This window comes from Podarcis raffonei, chromosome 4 (genome assembly GCF_027172205.1).
Source record: "Podarcis raffonei isolate rPodRaf1 chromosome 4, rPodRaf1.pri, whole genome shotgun sequence".
In the NCBI taxonomy this organism is placed as follows: Eukaryota; Metazoa; Chordata; class Lepidosauria; order Squamata; family Lacertidae; genus Podarcis; species Podarcis raffonei.
Window position 1 is genome coordinate 49,412,672 of NC_070605.1, and position 19,814 is coordinate 49,432,485.

The 19,814-nt window shown below is 40.9% G+C and overlaps 1 long non-coding RNA gene across 1 annotated transcript; it reads right to left on the reverse strand.

The window, feature by feature from the left end:
• Positions 1-11,785: 11,785 nt before the first annotated feature.
• On the reverse strand, positions 11,786-17,668 carry LOC128412363 (uncharacterized). Its single transcript, XR_008330060.1, has 2 exons — positions 17,543-17,668; positions 11,786-12,096 (listed from the first exon to the last, which is right to left on the reverse strand). It is a non-coding gene; the product is annotated as an uncharacterized LOC128412363 (long non-coding RNA).
• Positions 17,669-19,814: the final 2,146 nt, after the last annotated feature.

Here is a 19,814-nt window from a genome sequence, read left to right on the forward strand (position 1 = left end):
AAATAAAAGCAGAGTCCATTTTCATTTAGATCATACTACATATTTGCATTTCCCTTCCCCCTATCCCTTTCTATGTGTAATTGGAACATACTGATGTTCCTTTCTTTTAAAATTGAATACTCAAAACATGCATGTCTCACTTGAGATCTTAGAAGGTTAAATGCAGGAAAACAAATAGTCAGCTGGTGACAAGAGATCCTTTGCTCCAGACTGTTCAGTTCAGTTTCACAGAAACTGCATCTGGCTGATGTACCCTATTCTCCTGAAAAATATATGCACTTCATTCATTAAGAAGAATTTTCTGCTTTTAATTTCTATGGCTTGCCAGAAAGATTAAATAAAATTCACTAATGTAGGCTAATGTAGGTCCCCCTGTGTTGGGAAAGCGGTTTCATAGTATCTTCACAACACAATGCAAACATCTTCTTTGGATATATTCAAGATTAAATAGAAAAAGAAATGTATATCAAATGTGTGACATAGAATAGACCTATTCATCTTAATGAACAGAACCTATTTAGGTTTGTTAATCTTAATGGCTCTACTCGGAGTAGAATATAGTTAAATAAAGCTTTTATTTTCTTCTTTCTATGTAAAAATTATAACTGTTATCAACCTCAGACAGGGCTTCACCCCTCTGTTTCCCTGCCCCTTTATTGGCGCTAAGGGATTGTGTATGTGTGTCTGGCTTTGTAGTTGAGTAGCTCTGTCTAAAATGTACCAATTTTTGTTTTAAATTTGAGTGGGTTTTTTTTAAAAAAAACTTTGCTTGAACTGTAGTCTTAAGGAGTCTGGAAAGTGTGCTTTTCTTGTCTAATTTGTTTCTTAATTCTATTTTGCCTATTTTACAGCTGAATTTGGCATTCTTTCCCATTAGGTATTGTGTGGAGGGTGTCCCAGAACAATTTGGTATGTAATTTTGTGGTCCCATTTTACTAAATATATCACAATATTTTTACAGTACATATGCAAAACTTCCTTTCCCCACAGTTTCAGCTGATAGAATTTCCATGCAATCATGGGTCGTATTTTAGCAATGAGCATCTTCTATTTCATTGATTAATCTTAGGACTTTAACAAGCCAGAAATACCATTCCCAGCTAAACAAGACATCAAAATACTTCTGTGAAGATAATTTAATTTTAAACTTGATCATCACTCATTCTTGATTGCAATTAGACTTTAACTGATTAGATACCATCTGTTGTCTAAACATCCAGAGGTAGACTGAAAAAATATCTTTCTAGAGGGAAAAATGATCCCATGCCAGCTTGTTTATCACTGCTTTGGATCCTGGATTTTTAACCTTGTAACAACAAAAATTATAGTTGACTGTAGAAAGTAGTAAATGAAGTACTTAATGTGAGGAGAGCTCTATGAATAGTAAACAATTTCTTTCAGATTTGTTATATCCACATCCTTTTAATGAAGCTGTGAAACAGCTAGAACAACATATGGGTTTGAAGATATTTTTGAATGTTGCAATTTATTTCTAAGAAGCCTATATTGAGTGCTGAGAAAGTGTAAAGGGGGCTTTCAGCTTCACATGGGAGAGGAAATTTAAACAAACCATATGTTAAAGGCTCAGGAGGTATTAAGACAAACGTTTTCCTTCCAAAAGTGTGTTGACTTTTGCAGTTGCCATAAATTGAGAATCAAACAGAAGCAGTTTATAAAAAAAGAACTACAATGGACTCTACATTTAATCTCCATTGAGCAAGCTGGAGTTTATCAGCCTTATCTCATAGATATCAAACATTACACTGAAACACTGCCAACAGTCATTCAGATACTATTGTTTTTGCCAGTTGTTGGGACAGAGGAGAAATTAGTTCCATCTGCAGTTTAAAATGGACCAATCTAAGTCCCAGATGAATATGCTTTCAATTTGAGTATACCCTTTTCCAAATTTTGCAAAGCGATTTTGCTTGAAAAATGGGTACAAACATGCAGGCCCAAAGTTATGGAATACTCAGCCCACTAAGGTGTGTTGGGTATCTTCATTATATAGGCTGCATTCACAGGACAGATTATTCTGTTTTTAACACTTTCCTCTGTTAACTTCTGTGTTATATCTGAGCTTCCACATGGCATATTGTGTCCTTCCTAAAAGAGGGCACGTGATGTGGTGAGACCTGGAGACTGACCTCCTGGTTGTGGGTGGGTCTATTGGATAGCCACAACACCTGATTGGTAGGTCCCTCGTTGCTGGGTGTAATCTGGCCAATGTGTGCAGTGTAAAAGGATCCCATGCACGTGTCCCAAAGCTTCCTCTTTTGGCTTGTGCATCGGAACACCCACCCACCTCTCCCTAATTTTAGGGCATTTTGCAATTGACCTTGCTATGCTGTTGTGTGTCGTTGGGACAGGGGCATGGCAGGAATTTTCCCTACTTGGCTGATTGGCTGTGGCCATTTGGGTTTCGCCTGCCTCATAGCAATTCGTCACAACTTGTAAGGTTGCGGATAGGCACTGGTTCAGGTGACAGGGATGGGAGAACGCTCTGGGTCAGCGCTACCTGCAAGGGTGTAGGGAGCTAGTCGAACCAGAACCCATGCAACCACTCACTTTTCTGTAATCAATAAAGTTGTGGCCTAAATTCTGCCGAAAACCAAAACTAAAATTTGAGTCAAATGTGTCTTTATTTAGGGGGGAGGTCTCTGGGTCGGAACACGCAAAAAGCCATTCCTGGAACTATAGTGGAATTTAGTGTAATGTTAGTGTACATTTCCTTGTCATTTGATCCCAGAAAAAAATCCATTTGCAAATAATGTGGAAATGAGTGCTAAACCTGTGCTATATTCCTATATTCCTTTATTTCACTTTGTTCAGAAGCTCAAATATAATGTGGAAATTTAGAGTTGGGGAAACAGTGTGAAAATGGAATAAACTGCTACCTAAATGCAGCCACTGTTTCTCTCATATGCTGGCCTTTGACACTTGATATATTTTTTTAGGACTGACCCTATTCTACTGTGACTACTTTGTTGTAGACTGCTTTCAATTATACATTTTAAAATTTCTGGGACCTGCTCTGGGTCCTTATGGTGAACATTAGGGTAATCAATCAATCAATCAAACAAACAAAAATGTATTTATGTATCACTTTCAATGAGGCTTCCTGAAGCTGTTTACAATATAATAACATATGAAAACATATATGAAAAACAATTTTAGGCCCCAGGCTATATGGAACTTTGTACACCAATACCAATACGGGAAGAATACATATAAAATGTTTACAAAATGCATACAATGTAAATTCACAAAAAAAGGATGAAACAGACCTATGAGTGGGTGCATGAAAAACTGACATGTCTAGTTCAATGACATTTTTTGGGCTGGATTTCATGGTTTGCTGCATCAAGAGTATCTATGCACTAATTCTAGGACACAAAGCTAACCCAACAGCACATCATTCTAGACCTAATATTGAATACCTAATGCATCCTATCACATTTCTGAGAGTGGGTAGAAGACTATGCTAGAAGGAAAAATGGATAATTTGAGCAGATTATCCCCAGAATATTTCATAAAATAGCAAGGTATAATTTTACTGCAATAGCACTTCAAAAATAAGGGTTGTAACCATACAAGAGGGGGAAAGGGGAGGAGACCCCGAGATGTTTTTCCTAGCAATTTTACACATTACTGATTTTGTTACATTCTATTCTGAAAAGCATCAAATCATTAGAGATTATGGGCAAATAAAATAAGATAAAATGTAATTTTTATGCCTTTTGTCTTGCTATTTTTTCCATAAAGAATGTGTAACAATCCGGAAAGTATGAAGTATACTAATGGTACTTCTAATGAAAATTACCCTAGAGAACACCATAAATCACCAGGGCTTTCTCCTCCAGAGGAAAATGACATTGTAAAAGCTGCCTTAACTACATATTGAAAGGGAAGGGGGAAAATATCAATAAGGAGATGCAATCATTTCTGATAAAAATGCATGCCAAGGCACCAGATTTCAGACCTATTTGATCCTCATATAGGTAACCAAAATCCTTGAGATTGTAATATAATCCTGGAATTTCTGGGAATCTTTGGCAGGATAAGATGCTATCCAGAACTCTACTTACAGGAAAACATGGTCTCTACACAACAATCAACAGTATGCAGACTATGTCTTGGAAGATCTGGATGTTCCTCTCTCTTGACGAGCTGAAGAATGCAATCAACTCTCAGGAATGTGGTAAAGCCCCAGGACAGGATGGAATCCCAACAGAAATGCTGAAAGCCGGCTTACATTCTTCCCTCATGACACCTCCATAGCCTCCACTTGCAGTGTTGGGAACAAGGACCTGTGCCATAAGGCATGTGTGACTCTAGCATTGTGACTCACAAGAACAAAGGTGGTCACCAAAACTGCAACAGCTACCATGGATCTCCCTGTTGAGTACCATGGGGAAAGCTTTCCCCTCTGTAGTTCTCAACAGATTACGGCCACTTGCTGACACTATCCTGAGTCACGATGTGGCTTTACAGCTCAGAGGTCAACAGCCAACGTGATGTCCGCAAATGTGACATGAAGGGTGGCAACATCAACCCTACCATTTTGGAATCCTTTGCAGATGACTGCAGTGCCTATAGACAGGCAGTCAAGTTGTGTATCGATAGCAACGACAAGGGGAGAAATGACCTGTAGAAGGAGCGCAGAGAGAAGAAACACCATGGTGCAACAGAATGCCTTCATCTGCCTCAGCTGCAACAAAACATGTCTCTACATGTGTCTGCAGCCACAGCAGGCGCTGTAACCATCCAACAACTTGACCTCACCCACAAAGGCACACTCCTCCATTGTCTCCTGAGACAGACAGATGCCTCCTGAGACAATTCAGATGGACAAATCATTTGACCGGGTACAGTATAAGGCAGCTTCCTGTACTCCTGATTGATAGCTCACTTGTGCCACACTAGCTCAAATCTTTTGGTATATCTTACCCTGCCCCCCCAAATTGTAATGGAGTCAGACACAATGGGCTATCTCCAATGCTGTTTTTCCCCATAGTAGACCCACTGAAATTAATGTACATGAATAACTTAGGCTTCGTCATTTCAGTTGTTCTATTCCAAGTAGGACTAGAAATGGATACAATGCAATATATATAGATTCCATCTCTTTGTGTATGTCTGTCGCTTTCGCTCTCTCTTTCTCTCTTTCTCTCTGTGTGTATTCCCCATGTGCTCAGTCTCCCAAGGTTTGAAAGCACATGAAGCTTGCAGAAGCTAAGTGGGTTCAGGCAGTGCCTGGATGGATGAACACCTGGAAACCACATGAGTTCCATAATGGGATTTCAATGTAAGAAAATGAATTTAAGAATATGTTTCATTGTGGCTGGAAATGAAACATATTTTTCAACATTATTTCTTGAAATTGTAAAAAAAGTGACTCTCTTATTGAGCCCAGAGAGGTTTGCTTTTGTAGAAATGTAGTCAAGGACATCTCTTCTCTTTCTCTGCTTCTACTGGAAGAAACCCTTCATGAAGAATTTGACTGAAGGTGGAGAGGGGAAGAATCAGCGGCCCATTTTCAAGCAATTCCAGGCATTTACATCCCAAAGAAAATGCTAAAGCGCTGCAGTCTGAACAACCAAAGTGTGAGATAATGAGAGAGCACCTGCTGACAAAACCCTATAAATAGCCCGCAGCAACATATTCATATCTTGTTGCAAATCAGAATGGGAGACTAGCAAGCATCATAAGATTGTTCTCTTGCTGTTTCATAATGCCTTCCATTGTTGATTCTTCTCTGTCTCTCTCACATGAGGAGCATTTTGATTTCCTCTGTGATGAAAATACTTCCAGATGTAATGGTAAGAATAACAATAAAAGAAAATACTGTTTTTAAAGCCTGTGCATTTAGGATTGCTTCTAAAAAAATAAGTGATAATATAACGAGGGACAGATTGTAAGGTATGCTTTTAAATAGGAAAAAATAGGAGTACTCTCTGTGTGTGCATGTTTGTGTGAGAGCATTTTTTTTATAATGGGTAAGTCAAAAAATTAGGCTGAATGATTTAACTAGCTGCTACTTCCTAACCTGGAGGAGAGTCTCATATGATATCAGTGGTCAGGTAAACCAATGAGAACAAATATGGTCTAGCAGCTACCAAAGTCTAATAGTTCCAGCAAAATAATATAATTTGGGTTACATCATTGGAGCTAACCAAGCTCGATACATAACTGGATGAGAGCTACTGATCTTAGTTTGAATCTGGGTTAGATTAACCATTAAGCAAAGTCAGTCCATGCTTAGGGTGTCAAGGAAAGGGGGACACCACAGAAATTTTCCATTGCCAGATTTTTAACATTAATGGTCACAGATTGCTCAACTGAGTGATCATTTTCTCAGTATATTAAAGTATATTAAAAAATCCCAAAAGAGAAACCATGCAACAAGGCAGGCAGGATTTCTTATCTCTACTAAGTATAGAGGCAGGTGTGTTATGTAAGATTAGTTTGAGGTTCTGATCAAATACTTTGCAATTAGAAAAAGTAGGAGAAAAATTTTGAATATAAATAAAGTGGAAGTATACAAGAATAAACATTATTTTTTCATGTTACTGTAGGTTTGGTTCCATTTTGAAAAATAAAATTTTATTTTACAGTTTATTATTGTTTATATTTTAAATTTTTTAAGTGCTTAGGGCCACTAAAGGTCTTAATATGGCCCTGGTATGAATCCTGGCAACCTTGTGAGTATGTCTGAGGTGTGAGATGTCAGTAAGTTGCCTGCCCTGGGTTGAATTACAAGTTGCCTGAAGAAGCAAGTGTATAGTTTGGCAGTGCTCCTGGACCCAGCTCTGTCCCTGGAGGCTCGGGTGACCTCAGAGTGTGGGAAGCACCTATTATCAGCTTAGGTTAGTGAACTGGATCAGGACAGCTTGACCACAGTTGTCCATGCATTATGCATTAACCTCATGGTTAGAATACTGTGATACACTCTACTTGGGGCTACTCTTGCAGTTGGTCTAGAGGCTGCAACTGGTACAGAACACAGTGGCTAGGTTGCTTATGGGGCCAAACTACCACCAGCATATAATACCCCAATGGTGTAGCATGAGTGTGGGCACAGGGATGGTCCTGCCTCAATATGGCTACATGCTTATGTCACGGGCTCAGTTGAAAATGGCTTCTCCATGTGAACTAGGAAGTGACCTCTCCAGACAATGGAACAACTCTTCTTTTCTTATCTCTGTGACTGTAATCTTCTGGTGATGCGAATGCCTTAGGCTGCTGAATGCACATGTGTACTCTGTCCATTTCCCTCCCACCCCCATCCCTGGGCACTGGCAGATAGCTGTCAATTTACAGATTTGAAAATAAGGGACCGACAGCCTTGAAAATAAGGGACCAGCAGCCAAAATAAGGGACCTGCAACCTCACGTGTTCCAGGCACTCCAGTCTTCCTGTCCTCCTGCAATCTGGTCAAACTCATGCTGGTCGCTTCAAGAACACTGTCCAACCAACTTTGTAACCAGAGGTTCAACTGAATAGAATCTGAATCACATGCAACACAAGGCCTATGCAGCCTCAACTTAAGATGGCTCCCCGGCCTGGCTTTGCACTGCAAAGTTTGCAGCAGCACATGCAACAAAATGGCGTCCAGCATTCAAAAACCCCCTCAGCTTGCATTAACTAGCCACACACAAGGCATGCAAGCTCCACCCCCCAGTTGTTCTTAGACTTCTTATTGGGTGAGCAACACAGCCAAGCAACACAGTTGGAGCCTCCCTCCTCCCTGGCCAGTAGGGAGGGAGGGAGAGGAGCTGCTTCCTTTGAAATTTAAGGGACATCATTTAAGGGACATTTAAGGGACATCCATCAATAAGGGACAGCAGCGGGACATGGCGCTGGAATAAGGGACTGTCCCTTCAAATAAGGGACACTTGGCAGCTATGCACTGGCAACACATGCTACACCACTGTAATACCCTGTTTGTGGGATTTGCACTGGCTATCAGTCTGCTTTGGAGCCAAGATCAAGATGTTTGTTGTAACATATAAGGCCCTATAGGGCTCAGTATCAGGTTACCTGAGAGACTTTCTTATCCCTTATATATCCTATAGGTAACTGTGGTCTGCAGGAGAGTTCTTCCTGCAAGTTCCAGAGACCTCAGAATTCAACCCCACACCAACCCAGAACAGGGCTTTTAGTGTGGCTGCCCCTGTTCAGTGGAATAGCATCCCTGTTGGGATACAATAGTCACCCACTATCTTTGTGGAAACAACTGAAAACATTTTTGTTCTGGCAAGTTTTCCCAGCTGGATAAATAGGTCTTTGCCATGAGAGTCTATTTGGTTTGGGTTTTGTTCTGTTTTAACTGTTTAAGTGTATCTTTTGTGGGGAGGGGGGGTATTTGAACTTTTAATCGTATCATTATCTGCTTTTGCTGTTTTTATTCTGAACCACCCTGTGACAATTGTATAGAAGGTGATTAATAAATTGATAAGCAACAACAGCTCCAGTGAGCTGCTAAAATGTCCTACATCTAAACTAAAACAGTGGCAAATCGGATTGAAAGACCATTTATTTTCACACTGTATCAGCCTTCAAGAAAAAGCTTGAGCTCTTGAATTATATATGAACAGTTCTGTCTCAGTAACACAGAAACAAGAAGAGATTTCAGATACTATAAACTCCTTAACACAACGTTCTAGTGCCTTACACATTTATTTCCTTTCCATGCTCATCAGTGTGCATTTTGTGTGGGTGTTTGTTGGAGGAGGAAAAGAAAGCATTCCCCTCCCAAAGATTCTGGAAGAGACATTGTTTCTAAGAGACTGTGATAATACAAAACATCTTAGCAACTGAAATAGCATGTTCTCAGTAGAACAAATCAACTACACCACTTAGTTTAGCCAACAAGAAGGTTTTGTTGTTGGAATCACGATGATATATTTATTTATTTTAAAGAACTCATGGTGGGGATGGATGTGTGGTAAGCTTTCACTCAGGATTTTTTCCTAACCTAATAATGAGAGCATAAGCAATGTGTATTAACAATACTCCATTAGACTATTATGCTGCTTAGAATGCAGTCCTATACACCAAGCATGGGAACCTCAGGAACCTCAGTCCTGGCGGCCACTTCTCTCTTGGGCCATTGGAAGTCTCTCCAGGAGTCACCTCCTCACTGGTCTTGCTTTGCAACCAAAATGGTTCTGCCTACCAGGAATGTGTCCTTGAACTCTGAGAATGTCTCTTCGTAGCGTGGATTGGGGGTGTAGGACATAGAGGTGTGTGTGAATGTGTATAGAAGTGTAGCATTTGCGTTCATTGTTCCACCCACTGTTGCCTCTCGCTCTGGCCATCACTGGCATGTGACCCAAGTAAATCTGGCTATATGCCATTCCAGAGCATTTTCAAGAGTATTTTAAGAAAACATGTGTGGATCTGCTTCCAGAAAGCCCCTTCCCTAGCAGGGGATATATCTTGACTGCACAGGAAAGGTGCCTGAAGTTTAACTGTTTTGCACATTGTATTTTTAAATTGATGTAACTCATACTGTGATCTCATGGTGAATGCAGAGAGAAATATAATAACTTTGTGACCTCATGGTGAATGTTGGGTAAGATGTCCTCACAATGACATCTATAACCTTGTGTATATGAATCCTCCCTGTTTTTTTTTTTTTTTTAAAAAATATTTTATGAGCCAAGGTTGTTGGATTTCATTTTGGTTTGTTCTCTAGAAACCTGTTGTGATTGATGACTTGCAGTAATAAAGTGAAGCCTCCTTGAGTTACCCATTTTATTAGGGCAGTAACAAGGTGTTACTTCCAAGCCAGCATTTTTGACAATTGTCCTGAAGGTGGCAATAAAACCATGAATGCTTACTAAAAATATAACTGGCCTTAAATAATACACACCACTGCTGTAGTGCAATGCTACTCAGAGTAAGTAAGGCCAGCTCAAACCATTTTGACACCAGAGGCGGACCCAAGATTGGCTTCTCCCTCCTCACCAGTGAAAAGGAGGTGAGGGAAGATCTGCATCTGGAACAAGGGGCAGGGGAGAAGCTCGACATCAGGATCTGCTACCCCAGTAAAACTTTCTGCCTGAGGTAGTTGTCTCCCTTGCCTCGTGGTTGGGCTGGACTTAAATAAATATGTACATCAGGATCGGCTGTGCCAGTGAATCCTGCCACTTGAGGCAGTTGCTTCCCTTAGTCTCATAGGTGGGCTGGCCCTGAGTGTAAGTGATGTTTCAAGCATTCTTCTTTTTTGAACAAGAACAGAATAATGTCAGAGATTTGATAAGATGCATGGTAGTATTACAACCTGATCAGTCTCTAGAAGAACCTTTCAAATAACACTGAATATAGACTGGAAATATGGGTTATGCTTACATAAACCAAAGTATTTTACAGTGTTCTGATAATGAAAGATAAAAGAAAGATAACACTGTTAACCAATAAAATGCCAGTGATATAATTTCCTCAGTAAATTATTCATGGAGAGGGAAAGAGAAATTCCAGCCCTGTCATAAAGTTCTATTGTATCCAGGTACAACTGGAGATTAATCTAGTGTTGCCCTTGTGATAGTCCAGGTATGGGCAGTCTTAGGCCCTGGGTTTAAATGCAGCCCTCTAAGCCTCTCTTATCCATCCCTCAGAGTTCTCTTCAGGCCATAACCTTCCCAAGTCACATTCCTCAGCAACTCTATACTCTCCTTGAGTATTTTTGTGTAACTGGAATGTGTCCCTGAACTCTTGTCATGCTCTTTAGTTACCTGGTAGAGAGGGATGTGTAAGTGTGACTAAATGAGCCTACTGTACAAAAGTAAAATATTTTTTTACTCTGGCAATGTTTGCTTCTGGCCCTGTCCACCACTGGCTTGCAGCCACTGGGGGCTTCTCATAACAGAATGTAGCCCTGTGATAGTGTTTTGACTGTTGTTCCTGAACTGTACGGTTCATTAAATTAGGGCAAATCAACAAAGATAATTCTGGAATCAGTGCAAGCAAAAGGGATTAATAGGTGGAAAGCAGGGGGCAGGCAAAGCCATGAGACATTCACTGAATGAGCATTGTAGACTCATTGAGTTTTGGTTGTCATTGTTTGCTCCCACCCTAGTTTCCTAGCACAGAGACAAAGGCTGTATACCCATGGCATATGGTATTGAAGCAGTGCAGACCATGTATTAGCTTAATCTGTGTAGTCCACACACAGTGTAATGCTATTGTGTGTGTGATATATATATTGCCCCTGAAAAGCACGTCCTGAAAAGCTAGTTTCATTCCAAAAATAAAAGCTCATTGCAGCTTGATTCTTCATTACCCTGCAGTATGTCCATTAGAAAACAGAAGTAGGTGGTCCCAGGTGACAATATATCCACACCTGGGCAACGACATTGTCGGTGAACTTATACCAAGATTGCAGTCAGCATTTCCTCTTCATTAGCCTGGGAAATGTGATGGTGTGGATATCCTAATCAAGGGGAGGGCTTTCAAATGCACATCAAGTAACCATACCTACCCTTGTATACAGCATGAAAGAGAATCATTCTTGTTTGAAAGTAGCATGTTGAGGACAAGCACGGACAATTCCAGATTAAGAAAAAACTACATTTTTTGGTGCTACAAACAGGCTAGCCAGCCCCAAAGAGTGGAGCAAATGCAAACCTGGTCTCTTCCTTAGTGTGCAAAAGTAATGTAAGATCTTGTCATAGCAGAATATTTGCAGAGTGCACTGCTCATTTGGAGTACAAAACAATTTCAAAATATGTCTAACAGCTCTTTCTGAAGATCAACCATAAAAAATGGTGCAAGATGGTTTACACGCTGAATCAACTTTAAGTGGAATGGTTTTTAACATTCTCCAGGAGACAGGTCTTTAGTGAAGATATACAGAGTCTATATCTGCAGATATCTGGGAACATTTTTCTTACAGTAAACTTTAGTACTGGTGAGGAGCCTTTGTGACTCAGTCCCATAATCTACAGAAAAGGGAAGCAGGGCACAGATGTGCATGGCCTCCATGTGGCTTAGCAATGCTGCATCCTTGACAAGCGCAGGGCATCTCTTGGGACCAGTGGATAGGTTAGTGTCTCCTTGATGATAATGTCTTTAGTTTGTCTGCTGAGACTGTCAATAAAAGAACCAATTAGTGCAGTATTATCATTACATGGACATCTGTATAGGAACTGGAACCGAGCCAAACGGTCATTAGATGATGACTTTCAGGTGTTATCTGGACCAGATACTGGATTAAACCTCATTTCTATAGGCCGAGTGGTATGCATTCAGAAGCAACATGAATAGTGTTCAAACAAGATAGAAAACTCCATATATTCTATTGTCAACATAATCAAATTAAACATGCTCAGGGAAAGGGGGTAATATATCAAAGTATATTAATTCATGCAATCTCATACAGTTTAGTGGAGCACAGTTGTACAGAAAGGCCTTTCTATAGTGAGCAAAATGAGGGCTCAATTTAGAAACCCCAGCTAGCAGTTTGCAAATGTGCAATTAAAATCCTGGCTCTTGTCTAATTATAGAACACTTAAGTTAAATGATCTTAATAGACACATAATGATAGCTTTATAAACCTACTGTTACTTATAATCCAAAGTAATTTGTAGTTCACTTTAAAAAGCATCCATTAAATGCCTATTATGATCTTTATGTAATTTAAGGAGACATTTAATGAATGCTTTATAAACCTAAATAGCAATTATTCCCAAAGACAACTGGTAACCATCTAGAGAAACACAGTCATCAATGTAAATTGGCCATTCAGATGAAATTGGGGAACTAATACTTAAAGTCCATTGAACTGTATGAAAAACCAAATTGCATGTATTTTTCTTGATACAAAACCATTGTTCTTCTTGTTGTCGTTAATAGGCAAAATTGCTGGGGTATCAGTTCTGACCAGTTTTGTTAATTACAAATCTGATCCACCTTTAGTCTTAATCAATCAGAAGGCCAACTCTGTGTGGAAGATGCTCCAAAAATTGTTGAGCTTTTTTTTATCTTTAGGTCACCTGTCAGCCTGTCAGCCAAGCAACTACAGTGTCTCTCCAAGTGCAAAGGTTGTATCGCCTCAGATTATAACCTTGATAGTCAATCCTGAAGTAATTATCAGCATTATTAAACATGACCAGCTTGTATGGGCCAACACCCAGTCCTCCTCTGCAGCTAGCATAGTGTAAATCAGGAGCAGCTCCATTTAGCTGTCTAGGTTATTGCTCGCTCCAAAGCCCCAGCAGCAATTTGGAACTAATCCTCCCTGGGCATGACACCAAACTAAAGATTCCTAATGAAAATATAAGGATCCCATTACACCTTAACGGTGTTTTAAAATAGTCATTATGCTAAAAGTCTCCAGCCAGCAACTGCATGTTTTCATTATCATACACGTTTGACCAGATAGTCCATTAAAACCCAGGGGCAGGGAGGAATGCTTCCTAAGGTGGTGGAATTTACAAATGGCCATTCTGTCATCAAGTATTGCAAGTGCTCTTGTTTGATTCTCATCTATGACTGAATTCATCTATCAATATAAAATCTGTAGTTACGTAAAATCAATGAGCACACAGTTAATGTGGCAGGCAGCATCATATCTATAGGCTTCTTCAGTGAGCCCAAAGCCTAATGCAGACAGAGTTAGGTGGAGCACTGAAGCCGTTTTTAACAAGAGCTGAGCTCAAGCACCCTCATAATTAGAAGAGCTAAGGAATAAGGATCACCATTAGCTGGTTCCACCCACCTTTCATCCTCCATAAGACTTCCCAAACTGCCCGTGTTTAGAGTTGTTTCTTGCCATCTGCATAGGATTGGACCCATGCTGCCCATGGAGGGCTGATCTGGATGCTACTTCACCATTGTGAGAGAAATGAAAGACCTATAGCAATTCAAGGGTGAGTTGCAGCCCTGTTACTACAGGGTGCCCAGGGAACTCCTGCAATATTATGCTACACATAGCAAATCTGGGCTGGAGGCTGAGATCTCAGGCATCTGATGAGAGACATGTCTGAGTACAGTGGCGTAGCGTGGGGGGTGCAGGGGGGGGCGGCCGCACCGGGCGCAACATCTGGGGGGGCGCGCTTGCACTCGCACTCGCAGCTCTCTGCCCCCTGCTAAAATCCACGGGTTAGGGGGCGCAAATTACTTGCCTTGCCCCGGGTGCTGACAACCCACGCTGCACCACTGTCTGAGTAGGACAAGGAGTTGTGGTGCTTGCTGACCCTTCCACTCCATTTATGAGGCCAAGGGAATGAGAATCCAGGAGGACCAAGAGGGAACCAGGACAGAGGCTGTGTTTAATTCTACCATGACTGGAATAGTTCTAGAGCACTACAGTATCTCTAGCAATCCTCCATTTTGTTCTGCATATGGGAAAGCACAACAGTAGCACATATACAATGGGCAAGATCAGTCAAGAGGAGTTAGTAGTTGGTTGTCCAGAGCCAACAGATGCTTCGGTTGGCCCTCCGTGCCTGGCTCTAACTCCATCCATGCCCTGAAGATGCTGGAATAATATCTTCCTGTCAACTCTCTCACACAATCGATTTTGACATTTGCCTCCCAGCAGAGGCCCTTCTATCTGGAGGCTATTGCTGTTGCTTTGAGGGGCAAGTGAGAAATGAGTTACTAGAGCTTCAGTTTGTGTCTTTGCTGCCTGCTTTCCTCCCTTCATTTAGTTGGTATGGCAGCTGGGAGTGCCACTTAAATGGGGAGAAGGAGACAGAGTCACCAAAGGAAGCTGAAATGTGAGCTATTCAGGAAAAAAAAATGAAGTCCTTCTTCACACATAGTATAGTTAAAATATGAAATTTGCTTTTGCAGCATATGGTTACAGCCACCTATTTAGACACCTTTAAAACAGGATTAGACTAACTGATGGAGAAGACTATCAATACCTACTGGTCATGAAGACTATATACCATCTGCAACATGCCTCTAAATAACAGTCACAGGGGAACAACAGTGGGGAAGGATTATTGAACTCATGTCCTGCTTGGAAATACAATGCTGGACTAGGTCTGTGGTCTGATCAAGAAAGGCCATTTTGTGTTCTTACAGTCTCCATTTCTGGGTGACAGAAGCAAAGGGAAAAACTGGACAGTGAATTAGGGGCTCTTCCTTACAAATGAAATTAAATGGATCCAATTCACTTTTATGGTGGAAAGTGACACAACTGGAGTAAGGGCAAATTTTGTACCCTTATACTGCAGTCACCAGAAACTGTTGGCCTCCACAGTGTTCCAGAATGTAATGTTCCTTTCCCACTCACTCGTTCTGACTTATTATTGTTAGGGGAGAAAAATCATTTTTATGGCTGATAAACCTGCAGTTTGATGACCGGAATCCCCATGTAGTACAAGAATCACTGCTGGTGTCAGGCTTTCTGCCATAATGATGGTGTTTAGACAAGAGATATGAACAGGGACGGCAAAATGGATTGTGCATGAACAGCTAATTAAAAGTTTTAATAAGTCCACCGAAAGCTCTCTGACAACTTTGTAGACTTTCTTAAGATTGTTTACATTCATCTAAAAGAAAGCTGAAGGACATTCCCAGGAATACATCACCATGCTCTGCCTGAAACTTGTCACCTCTTCTATTTGTTATATTTTACCTGCTGTGCATTTCAAAGGAAATGAAGGGAACTCAGCTGTTGGGGCCTTAATGCAAAGATTCATTTGAATTTTCTCCTGGTTTTGCAAGAACAAAACAGAAGTAGCTTACACCAAGAATATAACATGAAAGTAAGTCCCACTGGCAGGTGGATGATCATTATCTAGCAAATATTTATTTTGTGACATAAATCAAAATTTAAAATGTGAATAACACAGAAACATGTTTTCAGTGATGTCTCAGTTACGATCATCAACATTATACATAGTACAGCCAAGAAGAACAATAGGGTAGGGAAAGGACAAAACATTTCTTTGAAATCTGACAATTTATTTTCCTTACATTTTTACCCTGCTCTCTCTCATGTGCCAGAGGGCCAGAGAAGCCAACAAAGCAGAAATTCATTCTACTAATTTGTATAATAAATATTGCAACATAATTGCTAAGACTGAAGTAGCTCACTAGGTGGGAGGCATCTGCTATGCTACACTAGGTTCCTGGCAGATGGGTCACTTTTGGTTACCAGGAAGAAGGGAGGAAGGGAAAGGTTAGGTGAATGTGGTGCAAGTGCACTGCTAGTGGCAAATCAGCATTCCTGCAGATGTGCTTGAAACATGCCAAGCTTCACAATGCCTTGCCCCTCTACTTCCCAGTAGCAAGCAATGGATGTCCACCTGTCAGAAAGCTGGGGTAGCAGCTCCATCTCACTCAGTGAGCTACTTCTACTGAAACCAGATACAACAGCAGTTCAAAAAAAGTAAAACACATGTTTTTAAAGAAAATCCCGGTCTTTCAAGATAACACCCACACAACACAGTCAACAGGTATACAACCTGTGTGGCTGTGTTTGTAAATAGCTGACTTATGCACTCTTACAGTTGTTAGCATGTAACATTCAACAACTATGCAGACTTTGGACCTGTGTACACAATCAGTGAAATGTACTCTATCGCACAAACACTTGAGCACTGTGTAATATGTGAACAAGCCTAGTGTCTTCATCCTTTTGCATTCTAAATATTGCAGTGTTGAACACAGGTAGGTTTTCGTGGGGAGAGGATTACCCTTGTAGAACCACATCTGAGAAGGCCCTGCTGTAAATCCTCACAAAAGACCCATCCTGAATGGAAGAATACAGAACAGTACTGCAATGTATTTGACTACTGCAACACATGATATTTATGAAGCCACATCTGTGATAAGGAGTGCAATAATTCCAGTAGGCTCCAAATTGTTATTTGGGACTTCCTGTAGGTGTATATTTCCTGAGTACTTTAAAGATCATTACTGGCTTCCAGTTTATTTCCAGTCACAACTCAAATGGTTGTTATTGACTCCCTCCCTTGGCAATCTTCGCGGAGCTCTGGCCCAATGGTGGCCAGTGGCTTGAATTTAATTAATTTTATAATGAATGATTTTAGAGTGTTGTTTGTGCTGTACTTTTGTACTGTTTTATTGTTGTTAGCCGCCCTGAGCCTGGCTTCGGCTGGGGAGGGCGGGATATAAATAAAATTTATTATTATTATTATTGTTTTAAAAAACCCTTAAAGCCTGAAATACAACCAGGATATCTTGTCAGTTCTGAAGCTGCCCATTAATTAAGATTGTCACATGAGGTCCATCCCTGGGTCACTTTCCAGAGGCTGGTAGTTACAGAAAGAGAGAGAAAACCTTCTCTAGGTTTGCATCCTGCTGCTAAGTTCCATCTCCCGGACAAATTTCACAGATTGCTCCTTTTAATCGCTATTAGTTGCAAATCTTGATAGTTTACTAATATTAATGAAACACCGATTGAATTTAATTAGGTTTCTCTGCTCTCTGTTGATTTTTCAGTTTTTCATAGTGTTTGACTTCTATTCATTAGTTCATTTTAATTATTTTGTAAGACAGATTGAAGACTCCCAAGTGGAAAGACCTGGTTATTTGAATGAGTTCCTTCACAGACCTGTCAGGTGATAAGCATCTCAGGATGAGGCCCTTCCAATTGTTCCACACCCTGCTGGAGTACATCTGAGAGCAACCAAGGTGAGGGCTTTTTCTGCTGTGAGGCCTAGTCTGTAGAACCATCTCCTTCCTGAAATAAGGCAGACACAAACTGCTAAATTTATATTGCCTCCTGAAAATGCATGCATTCATTCAAACCTTTGTGGGCTATATAGGACCTTATAGGCAGAGGTGTAGCAAAGTCAGGTGGTACCCAGTGCAAAAAAAAATTCTCCCCCATTGCAATTTTTGGGAATGTTGCCCAGAGTTGTTGAGCTTTATTTAGGGAGGGTACTCCAAAGTTTTTGAGTTTTTTTTAGGGAAGGCGGGCAGGACTCGCAGCCCTGGTGGGCTGATTTTCGGGATTGGCGTGATTGTTGTCATGAAAGTTCGCCCAAGGAGCTCACAGATATGCCCGGCTGTCCGGATCACGAAAATTTGATCGCTGATTGCATAAAACCGCCTGCCAGGGATGCGACCGCCTCACGCCAGTGGTGTGCCAGGCTAATCACCAGGCATATTTGCGCGATCAGGGGACAGATTTTCACAACCACAATCATACCGAGGGGAAATTGCCACCCCTCTCCCAGGCATGACACCCAGGGTGGACCGCACCCCCCTTGCAACGCCCCTGCTTATTGGTTCCCATTTGTCTTGCCTTTTAATTCCTAGGTCATCCTGACTATTGTTCACTTCAGGCTCTGGATATGGCTGCCCATAGTGCCAGCCTTTGGCTCTGACACTATTCTTCACTCTTCAGCTTGCACAATTGTAAGAAGATATATGATTAGGATGAGATATGCCAAACATACTGATAACGAAGAAATATTCTATAAGTCATAACCCTATGCCAACATCATAGCAAATTTCAGAAGTACTAATAGGCACATAAGCTGCCATAAATGTTTATGATCAATGAGCTGATCAAATTAAAATCTAATATTTCAGTTTAACTCACTGGTGGATTCAGCAGTTTTTTTCAAAAAACAAAGTCATTTGCCTACACATTGCTTTTTCAAAGACTCACATTTGACACTAGAATGGATCACATTTGCATTATTTTAAATATTACTTTTAATTAAAGACACTATTTTCTGTTTTAAATAGCAGTGGATTTGATACAGGCCCCTTGCAGTGGGTTGTTGGGTCAAAAGTGATAAGATTAATTAGCAAAGTGTTCAGCCAGTTCCTTTTATGTCAAAGGATATAATTAAAGTGGCAAGGAATAATATAATTTATCAGTTGAGTCATGCTGGATGATTATGATCTGCATAATTAAAACATAACAGTAGGCCATGCTGCTCACTGCTGGCAATACAGCAAAACTAGCTAAAGCTACCTATTGATGTATTTTTGTTACCATTTTATCCAAATTTATTGTGTGGCTGGATTGGGAAAATGTTTACTGCATGAAGAATGCATTAAAGTTCCAGAATTAGAGAACAATTGTGCTGATGAAGCTAAAGGGCACACTTAATTATTTAGAAAACATTTTTCATAATATTTCTAAAATAGAGAGGGAGGTATTTTTGGGAACATGTGTCATCTTGAACTTTTTCTAAACTCTGGAACTTTATCAAGTACCGTATTTTTCCCTCTATAACACGCAGATTTTTTCTCCTAAAAAGGAAGGGGAAATATCTGTGCGTGTTATTGAGCGAATGTGTGGTCCCTGGAGCCAAATGGCGCGAGGGGAGGCAAAAAAAATCAGGCAAAAATCAAATCGCGCGTCTCGGAGAAGGGAAACCTGAAAAGAGGAAGCGGCTGCTTTCCTGCATTCTGCCTCAGGGTCTTACTGCCCACCCTCCTCTGTTCCCTTGCTGTGTTTGCTCAAACGGAACAAAGAGCAGGGAAAGCCCCTCCCCTCCAGGCAAGCAGAGGGGAAAGCAGAGTGTTGTCTCTGTGCTCCGGTGCTGCTGAAAACATGCAGGAGGGAGGGAGAGAGAGAGAGAGAGCGTGCGAGCTGGCTGGCTTGGGTGGGTAGGTGAGGGAAAACTTTTGCCTTCCTTTCCTCCCTCCCGTTATACCCCTCTCCTGCATTCTTAGCCAGCTGCTTCTCTGCACACCCCTCTCCTGCTCCTTGTCCCTTCTGTGTTTTTCCTTCCCTCCCCACTTAAAATGTGGTTAAAAAGCATGGATCCACATGGATCCTCAGGATCTTTGCATTGGGTCACCCCAAATTCACCATCAAATCACATAGCATGTCCATGGCTACAGCCTGCCCCCCAAAAATC